At 40.6% G+C, this 15,000-nt stretch overlaps 1 long non-coding RNA gene across 2 annotated transcripts in view; it reads right to left on the bottom strand.

The window, feature by feature from the left end:
- Nucleotides 1-6,786, bottom strand: part of LOC123519029 — a 47,318-nt gene extending 40,532 nt beyond the window's left edge. For both annotated transcript variants that reach the window (XR_006678961.1, XR_006678962.1), the window contains exon 1: nt 6,736-6,786. This is a non-coding gene — a long non-coding RNA (uncharacterized LOC123519029). The remainder of the gene's footprint in view (nt 1-6,735) is intronic.
- Nucleotides 6,787-15,000: the final 8,214 nt, after the last annotated feature.

Genomic DNA, 15,000 nt, shown 5'->3' with positions numbered 1-15,000 from the left:
GTGTGTACTCGAAATAGTGCATTCAATGAACAACAAGCATTAGTATCGTGTGTTCTCACGAAAACAAAATGTTCGAATTACAAAGCACGTTACTCCTTCTCTTCCCTGCTTCCCTCTTGAGCTCCCTTCATCTCATTCCCATCTCGCCGACACCCTTCTCTCCTTCATCTACCCTCCCATTTTCTTCCTCCCCTTCTTGTTGGTCTCCCCGGCCCCCTGTCTCCTTCGAAAGGGGGGTCGTGTATTTAGGGTTTGCATCGTGTCAGACGATCACGACTCTTCCAAAGATTGTATCAGGATGGAACTTAAGTTTCAGGAAAGAAACAACAATGATTGGGGTAAATCCTGCTAACCTTCCTCCCTCCTAGAAAACAACGGGAAGAGCATTTTCTTTCACTCACGCACTCCCCTGCTCACACACACACACACACACACACACACACACACACACACACACACACACACACACACACACACACACACACACACAGTTTACATTCTTTTACTACCTCTACTCAAAATATTATGCCCCGACGTCTTCTAAAGTATACATTGAAGAGTCATTTTCACTATCTTCATCCTTTGACCTTGTTTCCTCCCACGGCAGCACAACGACCATTTCAAAACAGAGGAAGGAGGCCTGGAAGATGACATCAGGATCCTCACATAACACCAGCAGAAAAGGTTCCCCCACTCCCAGGACACCACTACTCTCCTCTCTACTTTTAGCCAACATCTCTGTCAAGTTTGTAGAGACGTTTCTGGGCCAATCTCACCAGGGCTACTTTCTGCCACTGCTCCCGCTCTGCCCCTCACTGCGTTACAAAGAGGTATCATAAACCTTTCCTACTGATAAGAACTCGGTGCCCATCAGTACAGGAACTGCTCCATCCCATCCATCGTTGAAGTCATAAGCACTCCCTAACTCCTTCCTTCCCGTTCACCAGCAGAAACAAGAATCTTCATCTCAACTCCTCCTTGTCTTGGTGTAACGATGAACACAAATACTCAAACTACTAATATCTTTTTCTTGACGCAAGTTTGCTGTAAATTATGATCAGTAATCAGTAAACATAATATTATCATCATTGAATTTATGGGAGCGATAGTGGTGTGCTGATTAACGGGCTCTCCTTTCAAAGAAGAGGTCAGAGGTTCCAGTCCCAGCTAGGCAAAGACAGCTTGCGATAGTTCCCTTTCGTACAGTGTCCCTTTCACCGAGCAGAAAATAGGGACTGGAGTCGAGGAGCTGTGACCTCGCTGTCCACCAACCGTGCCCACTTGAAAGTCCGTGTGCTCCTGCAGAAAAGGAACGCCAGCAATACTATTTTCGTGTGTGTGTGTGTGTGTGTGTGTGTGTGTGTGTGTGTGTGTGTGTGTGTGTGTGTGTGTGTGTGTCACTGAATAACCTGATTTTATGCGTTGGTAATCACTACAACAGTCTTAACTTGATCTAAGATACGTAAAAAAAAAAAAAATAGTACACAGGCGATGTCTAAATTAACACACACACACACACACACACACACACACACACACACACACACACACACACACACACACACACACACACGGTAGCTCAGTAGTTAGAGCACTGGCTTCACAAGCCAGAGGACCGGGGTTCGATTCCCCGGCCGGTTGGAGATATTTGGGTGTGTCTCCTTTCACGTGTAGCCCCTGTTCACCTAGCAGTGAGTAGCTACGGGATGTAAATCGAGGAGTTGTGACCTTGTTGTCCCGGTGTGTGGTGTGTGCCTGGTCTCAGGCCTATCCGAAGATCGGAAATAATGAGCTCTGAGCTCGTTCCGTAGGGTAACGTCTGGCTGTCTCGTCAGAGACTGCAGCAGATCAAACAGTGAAACACACACACACACACACACACACACACACACACACACACACACACACACACACACACACACGCCAGACAATCAGGCACGCTATCGTCTGCTCTCAGGTACTAAAAGGAACACGCTCTTCAGAGTAAATACTATGTAGAAAAAAATTTCTCCACTTCACTTCAATCTTTTCGCATTTCATGCAAGGCGTGGCGGGGCCGTCAGCTGCTCTCGTCTCATGCAGCTGCGGTGGAGGGCGTGGAGACCCGAGGCTTGTGGGAAATAGGTTTGGCATAAGAAAAAGCCGGAGCTCTACGGCACTTAGCCTTTCTTCCTTTAAAACGGTATCGTTTTGTGTTTCATTCCCCAGCATGATGGCTGGTGCGCAGTAATACACAGCAAAACTATCATGTTCTATATCCAGCAGTACCAAAGACACGTGCAGCGAATGGGAGACACGGAAAACACTGCACACCAATTGACAAATAAGTAAAGAATAAATAGTAGTAGTAATAATAACAATAAAATTATAAAAATCATAATAAAAATTAAAAGAAAGTGAACTTAGGTACCATGACACCATTGTCGCACAGAACACTGATAAGGATTTAATGAACGTACTCTTGGAATTTTCTCCCAACTGACACTTGCCTTCATATCAAATAATTAGACAATTCAGTAAAAAAAGAAATTAATAAAAAAATTATACATATATATATATATATATATATATATATATATATATATATATATATATATATATATATATATATATAATGAATTCATCAAACACAAACACACACACACACACACACACACACACAGGGGAAGAACAGGCCGGCGTGACCTTTGCAATAGGTTGTGGCCTCCGGAGCGGGACATCCATCAGGCAAGTTGGACACGGCTGCCAGGCTTCATGCAAACCATTACACTGCGCTAAGAAGGACTGAGGCGCTCCCTACCCAGCCCCATCCTCCCCACTCCAGCGCTGCCATTGTGGAGTGACTTCAGTGAGACCAGTTATAATGGCCCTACCCGGTGCATTCCGCCTTAACCAGAGTGCTTGTATATACTTAAAGCTTCTTGACCCTTGCCGCTCGAATGTTTCTCTTTTTTCCTTGTCTGGGTTTTTTCTTCCCAGCTTTGCTACAATCTAATAAAGAACTGGAAGGTGTGAGCGACGGACGGATGATGATTGCAAGTCAGTTATGAAAGATTTTGTTTGGCTATTATAATATAATAATAATAACATTAATGATGTTAATCATAATAAAAAATAAAAATAATAATGGTAATAATAATAATAATAAAAATAATAATAATAATAATAATAATAATAATAATAATAATAATAATAATAATAATAATAATAATAATAATAATAATAATAATAACAAAAGAAGAAGAAGAAGAAGAAGAAAAGAAAAGAAAAAAGAAGAAGAAGAAGAAGAAGATGATGATGATGATGATGATGATGATGATGATGATGATGATGATGATGATGATGATGAAGATAATACCAATAAAATGATAGAAATAAGAATAATAACAATAATAAGATCATTAAAGTGAAAACACAAAGACCCAAAAACAAACCCAAGAATACGGATGACAACAACAACAATAACAACAACAACAACAACAACAACAACAACAACAACGTTTTCCCAGACAAAGCAGGTAAGAATAGCACAAAATGTTATACAGCTGCTGGAAACTTCAAGGAGAACGGCCGGGAAGGAGACGGGCCGGCCACTCAGTAACTTCGCTCCTTCATCACCTTCACTGATAAGCTTCTGTAACAACAAAAACCACTCCTCTTTTCCAGCCTCCTGCGGCCTTGAACCCATTCAAAGTGGAAGCATCAGGACACCAGGAGGAACAACATTATTCAGTTTGAGATCGAGATCGCTCTACGACTTAATTATCTGGAGGAGTTTAGCATATTTGTTTTTTAGTCTAATTCGTTTGATTAACAATATTTAGTCAGTTTCAATTTGCTGCAAAATTTTAAATATGAAAACATCCACAAATGACAGCAAACATTTATAAACGTCAGTCTTAATAAAGGCCACACGTAGTTAAATAATCGACCCGGGGGAAAATATCACTCCTCGGCGGATCGTTCACCACGTGCTGCCTCAAACACGCCTGTATTCATTCACGAGTGACTCATGTCCAAATGTTCATCAAGAGAAGGACAAAGAGACACTGGCGTCCTAAAGGAACAGGATTCTCACATAAAGTTCTAAGGAAACCAATGCCGTCTTTATGTTGATCCGGACGACCTCAAAGCTGCACTCCGCTGAAAGGTCGACAAAGGAATCTTGGACACCTTCCAGTCCCAAAAGTCCTTCTCGGAGGTCACTTACGCAAACTAGGAGCGAGGCGGCAATGGCAATTCCAAGTACTCGCCGCCGCACACCGATCTCCTGACGTAATGGTTCATGTATCACCACTACAACCTCCACAGAAAAGTTGTGCTAAAAACATCACTCATGCTCACATTTTGTTGGCCTGATTATACATGTCTCATCACATAAAGTCAATTATACAGGACAATTATACACTTGGATCTTCATTTCCCTTACCGCGCTTCTGAACAGACTGATAGCCACAGCAAGCCACAAAAGAGTATCCGGAAAAATATGTCTGACTGATCACCCCATAGAATAGATGCTCTAAAAACTCTACACCATCGACGAATCTTATATTAGAGATCCTGCTTTCCTGGTCTCTGTGCGTCCGCCATTATAATCCACTAAACGTCCAGGAAGCTTCAAATTAATAGCGCTGATAAAAAGACTTCAGACAAATACTTGATGTGAATATCGGATGCAATAAAAATACGAGCATCATATGCAGAATTTATTAAAATGTTTGTTTTGTTTAAAATAATAAATCAATTTTGAAAACAAATTGGTAAATAGAAAATAAATAGATCATTATAAATAAACTTAACAAAAAACAATAATAATGACAATGATGATATAAAAAAAAGAAAATTATAATAATAATAATAATAATAATAATAATAATAATAATAATAATAATAATAATAATAATAATAATAATAATAATAATAATAATAATAATAATAATAATAATAATAATAATAATAATAATAAATAATAATAATAATAATAATAATAATAATAATAATAATAATAATAATAATAATAATGACTAAAGATAATGATAATAACAATTATAATAACAATAAAGATAATAATAATAACAATAATAATAATAATAATAATAATAATAATAATAATAATAATAATAATAATAATAATAACAATAATAATAAGCTATGTATTCACTGATGACACACTGAATGCCTAAACAAACGAGAAGTTTACAGTATGAGAAAGACAGCAACAAGTAAAAAATGGTTATCCTTTTTGTCCCTCAAAGTATGCTTTGGCCACCAAGCGAGACCAAATTGTAGCAAGAAACACAATATATCTTTAATCAGTGGCAGTCACGCAGAAAATGTCACTTTAATTGGTGTAGAACGCACCTGACAAAATCAAAGTGCGACAGTATACGAAGACAGGAACTAGAATTTAAGCCAACTCATGGGAGCTGATGAGCAAGAAGTTATTGTAAGATCAGAGGATTAAGGCGTTGCAGCTGGTGCCTGGCAGCCAGGTATGTCAACTGAGGTAGACACAGCCTTTGTACTGTCGCTAAATTGTCCGTCTTGCTTGGGTGATATGGTCATGGATGGCCTGCATCTTCATCTGAAACTCGTCCTCCACGAGTCGCTGGAGACTCAAAGGTCTTCTCCAGGAGGCAACACGTCTCAGATCTAAACAAACACTGCGTGGGCTGAAATGTCAATGGCGGCAGACTCTGATGCTGAATTCTAAGACATACAAAACAAACCTGATATTATATATATATATATATATATATATATATATATATATATATATATATATATATATATATATATATATATATATATATATATATATATATATATATATATATATATATATATATATATATATATATATATATATATATATATATACACTTATCCCGGTTTGAATGGATTAAAAACAGGACACTACTGAGGGTCTGATTGACGGCTCCCGGCGTGCCCCGGGGTCCATGTCGCGCCTCACTCCACTTAATTACTGGTCATAACAACGCGGTACTGGAAGGAGAATCACACCCGCCGATAACACTGTCTGTGAGGTGAATACTAAAAGAGCTATCACTCCATGTATTCTTTTATCTGGCCTTGCTCACAGCAGTGCTTCGTGTATCTAGACACGGATTCCAAATGAGACCACCACCATCAGCCATCTGGTGAATCTGGCTGATACGAATCTCCACGCAAAGAAATTAGATCATTTAGTTTGGCTGAACAATTAGAATTCTTCACCAGTAAAAATTTGCACATGGACATCGCGAGGAGACGGGCAGTGCTGAGCGAGGCCAGGGAGGCTGAATTCTAGGGAAAGCGTCGTTCTGGTTGATGAAAATTGTTAATGTTAATGATGATGATGATGATGATGACAACAATAATAATAATAATAATAATAATAATAACAATAATAATAATAACAAAATGACCAATCATTATGAAATTCTAACTCAGAGGTTTAAAACATGACTGTTTGTATTAAAGCCATAACTACTATAATTACGTAGTTATTGAGGTAAAAGATCGCTTTCATCTTACTGTTGAATGGTGGAGATATAATGAGGAATTACAAAGATTTTCTCGTATCTAAGATATAATGCACTGTTTCATAGTGAAGTGAAAGACGACAGAGCAGACGTAAGTGCATATGCAATACGTAATAAACGCGAACAAGCTGTGACAACCAGTGTTTCATGTCATAACTATACCTGCAACCATCACAGAAGAGAAAATTACCTCAAACTCGTTCAGTAGGACAAGGAGGATAATACTAACTGCCTCCGCATCCTGTGATTGCGGTGGCACTGAGGGACGTCAGGATCACTGTAAGTGTACGAGTAAATGCATGAGGATTAGTAAACAGGAATCATATTAGTGACACTTTCTTCATAAACAGTCTACTTGCCAAATATTCATTCATTTATTCATTAAGATTAATCACCTCGAAAGAAAAGGTTAAAGTAGCTCCCTGCTGTTTTTTTCTCTGTAGGAGTCAGAATTAACCTGCCAGACAGAGGAGGCTGGAGCAGAGGGTTCATGGACGTGGCGGCGTAAAAAGAAGAAAGATAATGTAATGGGCGAAATGGGGGAGATGATATTCCGTGCTGTTCTTAAACAGGGCCAGGCATTCCAGACGCGATGTATGAAACGAAGTATGGTTAGAATAGAGCCAGTAATGAGACTGCTATAACACTAGAAATGAGAATGAAACGTAACACCACAAATATGACTAACATACAACACTAGAAATAAAACCGTTACACAACATCAGAAATAGTATTAATAGATCACCAGAAATGAGACTGTCACATATCAAACACCAGATGGTCACATATATAGGTGTCAGCTATCAGCCTGTCACATTGGTGGAAGTCTCTTTAATTTGTGCAGAGAGAAACTATAAAAATAAACATAAAGTTAGCAATTGCCACATGGTGAAATTTCAGTAAGGCATGCTGGTTTGATCACCTCATGGTACAATGATGCATTGTTATTCCTTAGCCAGGGTTTTGATGATTAGTAAACAGACTTTCTTCTCAAGGTATAACATATTGCTCCTATCCGACAAAGAACTTCTTAATATAATGAATCAACGCACGCCTTATGAGCATCACCACACAAGGCTGCGGAGATGCGTAGACTGCTCCTGATAAAGTCACATCATGACAATATGCACAGAAAAAACAATATCTGCGCTTTCTTGCATGATAAAAGTCCAATAAATTTGGCAAGTTTTGTGTGAATCACTAGCTAGAGTTTCATTGGTGTATATATATATATATATATATATATATATATATATATATATATATATATATATATATATATATATATATATATATATGTGTGTGTGTGTGTGTGTGTGTGTGTGTGTGTGTGTGTGTGTGTGTGTGTGTGTGTGTGTGTGTGTGTGTGTGTGTGTGTGTGTGTATTTTTTTTACACTTCTTTACATTTGCTTTAAAATCTCTGTAGAGACAGACACCTTCAATAGGCTTTTTTGCTTATTCGTAGAGTTTAATGTTGCCATTGGTCAGAGCGCAACTTGTATTAAAATGTAATAAGTCCAGTTCCTGAAAACTGGAAATTCACATCAAAAGATTCAGTCAGGTTCAATGACAATCGTAGGCAGTAAACGTCACTAAATCTGTAAAGCAACAAAAAGAAAATATCACCTTTAAGAAATGTATGTGTGGATAAATAACAAAAGAGTACATAAATATACAAGACTTTCCTGACCAGCAAATACTCGTGCGCTCTGCTTTACTCTCCATCATGTGGCTCGGCAATAGCAGGTTGGTGGCGCTGCTGGCGCTCACACTGGGGATCGGCTGCAGCTTTCCGCCAACCGCTGATCTGATTCCAGGTAATTCCAGGCAGGGATGAGAACCTGTTTGAGTCGGTGAAAGGGCCACAGGATGCCACCACACCTTTATCAGCACTAATGATGAGGAGAATACATCAGCAACACCAAAAAAAAAAAAAAACCGCAGTAGCAGCAACAACAACAACAAAAACAAAACATATAGAAAAGATACATATATATTACTGTTTTTTCTCTCTGTTCGTCTGTTTCTCTTTCTATCAATTTGTTTATCTCAATACAACAACAACAAAAAAAAAGGCAGCAGCAGCAGAAGCAATAGGAAGAGGAGCAGTAATACCAACAAAAGCACCAGCAACAACAGAACAACAAGAATAAAAATAATAATAAGCAGAAGAGAAATAACCAGCAGTATCAGCAGCAGCAACAAAAGCGCACCATCACCAGTGAAACCAGCACTGCATTGTCAACACTCGCATCAATACCACAACCAGCCGTGCCCAAGAAACCAAAGCAACAAATCAGGATTATGTAGGATGAAGCCATCGAACAAAACCCACATTCGATCAAATCATCAGTGCACTTCTAATAAAAACGTGCAAATGAAACAGAATCATAATTTAACTTTACTTTCAACTAATATGTTATGTCAGGTGAATAGAAAAAGAAGTTTTCCTGACAAATACACCGAGGACACGGGTTTACCAACTGGCAACTGACACATCAAGAAAAACCAAACACGTGTCGATTGGCACGAGGTTCACACCCACACGACGCCTCCTTTACCAATCGTGTTTTTCCTCCTCACTGGATAACAATGACCTTGATGGGGACGATGGTCGACTTTTTTATATGGGACTCTGATTAAAAAGCACTCCATAGCTCCGCGGTGAGAGGCAAGACAACAAACAGGACTGCCAAGGCCGAGGCCACGTGTGCCCAGCCCTTACACAATCTCCCGATGCTCCAGGGCGGGGCGCGCCGAGGGACAACTCCAGGAAAACCACGGAATGTTTCCACGGCAGGACGCAATATATATATATATGATGGGAAAACAAAAAAGGGCAGTAAGAAATGTTTAGAATTTATGAATAAACGAAACACACCCAGATCACACACACACACACACACACACACACACACACACACACACACACACACACACACACACACACACACACTTCTTTTCTTGCTGACTGCATATAGTGTACATATACCCAATATGAAAATCATTCAACCCATCATAACTTAAGTAATAAAAGGCCTCAAGCAATGCAACACGCTCCTCTGTTATTCTCCCCTCTCTAAATTTCCCTGCCACTTCAGGAAAACATTTTTGGTTACCACTATCAATCGTAAGTTCAGTTTGCAATTGACTGATGGACTGACTGGTTGATTACTTGATTGAATGAGCGATCCACTGATTGACTGAGTAGTGTTTTAACAACCAAATTTCACGAGGCTGCACGCAACAAAGCAATATTTATCATAAACACAAGTCACCAATCATAACTGTCAACATAAGACCAACAGTAACAATAACAACGATCATCCAGTACACGGTAAACTTGTTCTTATACACACTGCAGGGAAGGTGTGGGAAAGCCAGGCCGGAGTAAGCAGATGGGTGAGGACTTTGTTTCATAATCACCTGACAAAAAAAAAAGTAACTCGTAACAACCAAGAGAGAGACAAAAAAAAAAAAAAAAAAAAGGAACACCAGGAGGAAGGACAGGACCACACGGAAGCTACCAGACGACCACTATCTGTCGACGGAGATTTATCAGCACGTGGCTTTACATTCCTGGGATGGGGCGGCGGGTGGGATGAGCGAGGCGGGGCAGTGCAGAGAGGGGCGGCGCCAGGAATGAGGGATCACCACCAGGCAGTCACAGCGGGTGGGGCGCTCGGCTAAACAAATAGCCTGCCTATCACCACATTAATTACCCCACAAGGAAAGCAACTAATGGAGGAGGAGGAGGAAGAATAAGAAGAGAAGACCAACGATGACACCACCACGTCTACCACCACTACCACCATCACGACAAAGATTACGACAATCACAACAGCTACAACGACGATCACAGACGTAAGAAGCTCAACGCATACCTACGCCACCATAGAAATAAAAACACGAGAACAGCATCGCCTGAAAACAACAATCCGGTTGACGAAGGAGGACAACAAGGAGCACAAGAACAAAGACCGGAACAGAGACAAGGACAGACTCGAAGGTAACGAAGACCCCAAAGAAAGGAAGGAGTATCTAGGAACAAAAAATAGATAAATAAGATTAACAGGTATAAAAAGGTGCGAAGATTTCAAGGTACTGAAGAATGGCAGAGGAAAGAAAGAAAAGAAAGAAAGAAAGGAGGCAAGAAAAAAAAACTAAAAAGAAAGAAGATAAGTTGGAAAGAAAGAAAGAAAGAAAGAAAGAAAGAAAGAAAGAAAGAAAGAAAGAAAGAAAGAAGAAAGAAAGAAAGAAAGAAAGAAAGAAAGAGAAAGAAAGAGAAAGAAGAAAGAAAGAAAGAAAAGAAAGAAAGAAAGAAAGAAAGAAAGAAAGAAAGAAAGAAAGAAAGAAAGAAAGAAAAAAAGAAAGAAAGAAAGAAAGAAAGAAAGAAAGAAAGAAAGAAAGAAAGAAAGAAAGAAAGAAAGAAAGAAAGAAAGAAAGAAAGAAAGAAAGAAAGAAAGAAAGAAAGAAAGAAAGAAAGAAAGAAAGAAAGAAAGAAAGAAAGAAAGAAAGAAAGAAAGAAAGAAAGAAAGAAAGAAAGAAAGAAAGAAAGAAAGAAAGAAAGAAAGAAAGAAAGAAAGAAAGAAAGAAAGAAAGAAAGAAAGAAAGAAAGAAAGAAAGAAAGAAAGAAAGAAAGAAAGAAAGAAAGAAAGAAAGAAAGAAAGAAAGAAAGAAAGAAAGAAAGAAAGAAAGAAAGAAAGAAAGAAAGAAAGAAAGAAAGAAAGAAAGAAAGAAAGAAAGAAAGAAAGAAAGAAAGAAAGAAAGAAAGAAAGAAAGAAAGAAAGAAAGAAAGAAAGAAAGAAAGAAAGAAAGAAAGAAAGAAAGAAAGAAAGAAAGAAAGAAAGAAAGAAAGAAAGAAAGAAAGAAAGAAAGAAAGAAAGAAAGAAAGAAAGAAAGAAAGAGAGAGAGAGAGAGAGAGAGAGAGAGAGAGAGAGAGAGAGAGAGAGAGAGAGAAAAGATGGAGGCTGCAAGAGGCCATCAGGCTTACACAAGGCAATCCCTGTATGAACATGCCTACCCTTTACCTATCACCCTCATCCATTCATCTAATATTTTTTCCTAAACTTCCCTTTTGACTTCACACTAACAATCTGATTACTGAGTCCCTTCCATTCATCAACAACTCAATTAGAAAACCAGTTCCTTCCCATCTCTTTCTTAAACCTAAATTTTTCAAGCTTGAACCTATTACTTCTGGTTCTGTCCTAGATATTGATTCTAAGAACTTTGCCTATGACTCCTTTGTTATGACCCCTACACCACTTAAAACACTTCTATTAGGTCCCCTCTCGTCCTACGTCTCTCTAAAAAATACAAATTCAACAGCTTCAATGACAACCTCAAATTGAAAAATGTACGGCTACACCTGAATTCAAGTAATTAATTAAATCACAGAGAGCAAAGACTGTGTGTGTGTGTGTGTGTGTGTGTGTGTGTGTGTGTGTGTTTAATTCACCTCGGTCGCCTCCTGGTCACCCAGCCAGTCTTCCCCATTACGGAGCGAGCTCAGAGCTCATAGACCGATCTTCGGGTAGGACTGAGACCACATAACACACTCCACACACCGGGAAAGCGAGGCCACAACCCCTCGAGTTACATCCCGTACCTATTTACTGCTAGGTGAACAGAGGCCACACATTAAGAGGCTTGCCCATTTGCCTCGCCGCTTACCGGGACTCGAACCCAGCCCTCTCGATTGTGAGTCGAGCGTGCTAACCACTACACTACGCGGTGTGTGTGTGTGTATTTACCTAGTTGTAGTTGTAGTTGTAGTTTAACAGGGCCTGGGCTTTATGCTCGTGTGGCCCCGTCTCCATATCTACACTTATTCAATCGTACTTTAAAAGTATGCAGTGTGTGTGTGTGTGTGTGTGTGTGTGTGTGTGTGTGTGTGTGTGTGTGTGTAATTCACTGTTTGATCTGCTGCAGTCTCTGACGAGACAGCCAGACGTTACCCTACGGAACGAGCTCAGAACTCATTGTTTCCGATCTTCGGATAGGTCTGAGACCAGGCACACACCACACACCAGGACAACAAGGTCACAACTCCTCGATTTACATCCCGTACCTACTCACTGCTAGGTGAACAGGGCCTAGACGTGAAAGGAGACACACCCAAATATCTACACCCGGCCGGGGAATCGAACCCCGGTCATCTGGCTTGTGAAGCCAGCGCTCTAACCACTGAGCTACCGGGCCGTGTGTGTGTGTGTGTGTGTGTGTGTGTGTGTGTGTGTGTGTGTGTGTGTGTGTGTGTGTGTGTGTGTGTGTAAGGGAAAAAAAATGTTACGAACCTGAAATATATATACACGAGCCTCAAAGTGAATTAAATAAAGTTACATAAACATAGTGTGGGCTCAAATCGGAGGTCATTCTCCTGCTGCTGAGTTTTCTTTCTTCCCTCCTGGACACAGCGGGCGGAATGACGCTGACGACCTGATTAATGGCTGGCGATAGACGAGCGAAGGGAGGAGTCTGACCAGCGTGTCGGGAAGGCTCGCCGGCGACACTTAGAAGCGAGATTAATGATAATTACCCTAAAACACCCTAGATATCCACTGGTATGTGAAGTCTCCTGCTGGCGCCAACTGTCTTGCCATTCGCTTTGCGTTAACCCCCTTCAGTCCTGGGATGCTTTTTTACCATGAGTTTGGGTATGATTGGACGATTCTATTAACATTAGGAAGGATCTATGGAGGTCAGAAGATTAATGGCCACGGTCTTCACTATTTTAATTCCCTGCATAAGTTTCTGAAGCTGTATAAAATCACCAAATAGCAACCAAAATGAATATGGAAACGCGTCACGGTACTCAAGGGATTAATTTCAACGCATTGCCTCTTTCTGTTGAATTCCAGAGCTGTGTATTATCTGAGGGACAGGATATTGCTTTATGGTGATAATGCGACTACTGGAAACTCTTATTAAACGAACTGGACGTGTGACAGGGCCATTAGACCACTGTCAGGAGACCCAAGAGATATTGTACGTATGCTTTTTTACTTCTTACATTTTACCATTACTCTTACTGGCAATATGTGGCGAGTCTGCGAGCGCCCGGTTTCAGATAGGAGTGGATGAAGGCAATCTCGTTTTGAGGGGGTGGGTGATATATAAAGCAACTCCAAACATGACTTGCAGAAAAGTGCCTGAGTAAGAACGTCTAACTAGAACGAGTCGTATCTTACACCGCACTGACACCAGGCCTTAACAACGGGTTTCAGGTGCCGCGACACTGTGACGGCTTGCGGTGGTGAGGTGAAGGAGTGTGTGGCGACGCTTGGTTCTGCCTCATTAACTGGTCTGTGGGCGTTGGGAAGTACAGCAGAAGGAGGAGGAGGAGGAGGAGGAGGAGGAGGAAAAAACCAGAACAACAAGGTAGTGATAATAACAACAATGACAGCGAAAGTGATGACGACGATAACGTAAATAAAATACTAAAAACGCACTGAGAACACAAAACCTGAAAATTATGCTACTTTTGGTGACACATGCAGAGACGACGACAACAATGGCAAGGACAACGATAAGCAACCACAACAACCACCACAACAACAGCAACAACCACAACAACCACAGCAACAACCATAACAACAACAACAACGATAATAATAATAAAAGTAATAATAATAAAGCCAAAACAAAGGCCTGGGCAACATTAAGATTAACATTACCACCACCACCACCACCACCACCACCACCACCACCACCACCACTACCAGCACAAGCATCTATCCAATCACCAAAGCCTGCTAATGAAGAAGACTGTCTAATGTTAACAGCTCACTGCGGCAAACCGGTAAGTGAGAGGAGGAGGAGGAGGAGGAGGAGGAGGAGGAGGAGGAGGAGGAGGAGGAGGAGGAGGAGGAGGAGGAGACACCGATACCCTCACACACCATATCTCAAACTCGGATCTCAATACTGATGACAGAAGGACAGGAAATTCCCAAAGCCGTCCACCCACAGCTACCTCCTCTTTTCCTTCCTGGCCAGTGGATCCAGTTTCCCCCTGCCTTGTCCCGCATCAGCAACACCACCAGCAACACCACCAACAGCAGCACCAGCCCATCCTGACCGTCTAAAGTTGCCAGTTCACTCGAATAAACCCTTCACTCTAAAACAGGGGGCGGGTGTGGTGCCGCCCAGGGCCACACACTCCCTGCCGCACCTCAGCGCTCGCTCACTTAACTGTGGCGGTGTGGTGGTAACGTGCTTTATTTTTTTTTGGTTTGTTTGTTTTTGTTCTTTCCTCCTCTCCTTCAAGCTGGTTCTAAAATGCCCGTCCAAACGCAGCAAAATAATTCCACTACTTCCTCTGCCGATTCATGTGAGGGTTTTGTGATCTTTGTTCTGCGCTTTACTTTCTCAAAAGAACATAAAATTACGAAAGCCTGAAGGGATAACCGGAAGTTGTCAATTTATAGGACGGGCACTATTACAGCTTCGCAA

The sequence above is a fragment of the Portunus trituberculatus genome, chromosome 44 (genome assembly GCF_017591435.1).
Source record: "Portunus trituberculatus isolate SZX2019 chromosome 44, ASM1759143v1, whole genome shotgun sequence".
Classification (NCBI taxonomy): domain Eukaryota; kingdom Metazoa; phylum Arthropoda; class Malacostraca; order Decapoda; family Portunidae; genus Portunus; species Portunus trituberculatus.
Note: the sequence above shows the minus strand (reverse complement) of the source record. Positions and strands in the feature narration are given on the sequence as shown.